The following is a 3,123-nucleotide window of genomic DNA, read 5'->3' as shown; positions in this document are numbered from 1 at the left end:
TTGGTGGGCAATTCCTGCTAATTTGTTGAGTGATGGTTTTGCATTCTCTAAAATAAATTCTGGCCGCAAAAACTCCACTGACTTCTTTTTAAAACCCACAGACAGAAAAAGAGTGCTACACTTTGCCACATACAAAATAATTGCACAGTTATCAAGAATATTAGCTTGTGGTGGTGAGCCAGGCAGGGGATAATGCTTTAATTTTACGTTCAATGTTTTAAATACTGCCAGTTTTTCTTTGTGAATATGCATATAAGCTTCTATTATGATAACATCAACAAATTGAGACCTTTCATAAATGTCCCTGTATGCAGGAACTAGTTAGTCAGCAGGTCTAAGCTCCCCAAAGCTCATGAATTCACTGTGGGGCCTATTTCCCTGGCTGGCTCTCAGCTGCGCCTGGAGAAGGAGCTCTTGGGGCACCCTCCATGTTAGAGTGTTCTGCACACTGTGGACTCTGAACCATGCTGGCCAATTTGTCCAGACGGTTTGTGCAATTAATCTCATTTGTGGAGAGGACTCCTTCTGGGAGTCTGGGACTTTGGTACATGTCTGTATTAGCCACTTCTAATAAACTCACAGGCTCAGGTGAGCTTCCTGATAGACTGCCCTTCACCTGTGTTGTCATAGTGTGTCCTGGACGTGTGTGTCCCACCCATGTGGCTGCCCTGGGACAAGAGTCTGGCTTCGCATGACCTCGCCCTGAGCCTTTTTCTTCTCCTGGTTGGCTTTGGGTCCATTTACCATAATACATCTACTTCACGAGCACTACCACTTTGGAGCCTGAGAAGCATTCCCACAAATCATCCCACACAACTGAGGAGGTCTCAGGGATCCTGGCATCCCTCTGTTAAGAAATCCAAGTTCATCCACTCGTTGATTCTCCAAATATTCCAACCCAGGGCCACCTCACTCCCACAGGGCCAGCTGTGCCTTTCATCACCTGGAGCACAGCCTTCGCTGGCCAGGGCTCTGGGCACCTTCCTGACGCTACCTCTTGAGCCCACATGATGCACATTTGAACTCCTTAGATTGTCCCCCCCCGTCCCCCGTAGACAAAACGGAAAAATAGACAATGAAATACCTTCTACTTCCAAGCCAAAGTTCCTTGCTTATCATCCATTCTCACTATTAATTAATCAGGAGATTATCTTTCATTGCCAAGTAGGTGTTTAAATGTTCATTTGTGTGGCATTCAAAAGAATTAGCTTTAACAAAACTTATTTTGTATACCCTCATATTAGTTCTAAAGCAGCATGCTTGTCTTTCACACCTTTAATGAGACATCATTGACAAAATAGTCTGCAAGTATTTTCAGTGTACCATTGGATGCGCTTCACACACACAGTCACACACACACTCTGAACGCACCAGGACAAGGGACAGTGAGCAGAGCCAGCACCTACAGGAGCCAGCCGTATGGTGCCCCCGAGTCACCTCTCACCAGCTCCATCTGCAGGAAACAACCGATCAACATTTGATCACTGAGTGTTTGCATTGTCTAGAATTTTAAATGAATGAAATTAATTGTGTACTCTGCTTTTTGAGGCTGGTTTTACTCAGCCAGTTGCTCTGAGGTACATCAATGCCCACTGTGGCTCAGAGAGGGCGATACTCATTGTGGCTCGGAGAGGACAAAACTCACTGTAGCTACTCAGAGACCCAGGCTCCCAGAGGGTTCATCCCGACAATGTTTTCACGTCATTGTATCCGTGAGAAGAGAACTTCATGCAGCAAACACTCTGTGTGTGTGTGTGTGTGTGTGTGTGTGTGTGTAAAGGACACCATGAAATCAGTCCTCTTAAAAATAAAAGGTGAAGTTTATAAGACATATTCTTATCATGGGTACAATGTTCCACTTCCAGTCTCTGGAGAGTAGCACTTAGCTAGACTGACCCTTCATGGTCCTGGATTGGTAACTCTCCATTCCCCTTCCCCACAAACCCTGGTCGCCACCATTCCATTACCATTCCATTCGGTTGCTGAAGATTTTACTGTTTTAGAGACTACATAGGTGGGATCAGAAAGACTTGGCCTTTCCTCACCCGACTTTCCTCAAACAGCATGATGACCTCAAAACTTATTCATATTGTTGCATATTCCAGAATTTCCTTATTGTTGGTTGCTAAACAGTCCTCTCATCCACAGACACTTTCCCGCCCCGCCCTCCCACTCTCAGGCCAACAGGAGGAGATGCTTTGCTAATCTCTGGGCAGAAACCTCACTAGCTAAAAGCTTTCCCTCTGTCCTTAGTCTCACACTTTAATCATGACACCAATGAGAGGGAACAGGGGCTTGGAGAGGCAGGAAAATAGAATAAACACAGACAAAATAAGTTGGTGGAATCTCAATACCCAAGATTAGAGTATTTACCTTATTTCTGGGCATGGAAAAGAACGATCCAGGTTGAAGTATTTTGTGTTTCAACTTCCAGGTTTCACAGAGATGGCTGTTGGCTCCTCAATTCTAGTTGCCCCCTTGGGAGGTGACCTGCCAGGGGAGGAAGGCCATTTCCCCCAAACCAGACCCATCAGCAAGCGTGCACTTTACCTAACTCTCCATGCTGCACCATCATCAATCCCTGAGATGCAATCATTTTGCAAAATCTTCTTGAAATGGAAGGAAGAAGGCAGAGAGGAAGCTCAGGAGGGGAGGTGGCCTGGTGGGTCTCACTGTCCCCATCCCACAGCACGGGGCCTACCTATATTCTCCCTGTGAAGCTTTCTTCCCCAGGCCAGGCCAGGGAGGGATGTTGGTCACTCATTGCACTTAGCATATGTTCAAACAGACACATTCTGGGGAAGAGAAGGAGGGAGAATGACCAATTCCCCACAAGCCCTGAAATTCTCTCCATATTCTGTTCCTCTAGGATTTGCCTCAAAAAAAAAAAAAAAGCCTCGGAGCGAGATGGGAAATGTGAATGAGTAGTTAATCCTTAACAAAAATTAAGGACTAAAATTTTTCTGAAGCCTCTCCACCTCGCATGCATTCCTTTGAATCCAGTGTATGTTTATTGTTTAAAGAATCTTCTTTAATACAACAGGGCTTCCAAACCATCATGTTCCCTGTTATGCAACATGCAGACCACTTTCCCTTTGCACCTGGTGGGTACTCTGGCTCTGC

Source organism: Marmota marmota, unplaced genomic scaffold (genome assembly GCF_001458135.2).
Source record: "Marmota marmota marmota unplaced genomic scaffold, marMar, whole genome shotgun sequence".
Lineage (NCBI taxonomy): Eukaryota > Metazoa > Chordata > Mammalia > Rodentia > Sciuridae > Marmota > Marmota marmota.
Note: the sequence above shows the minus strand (reverse complement) of the source record.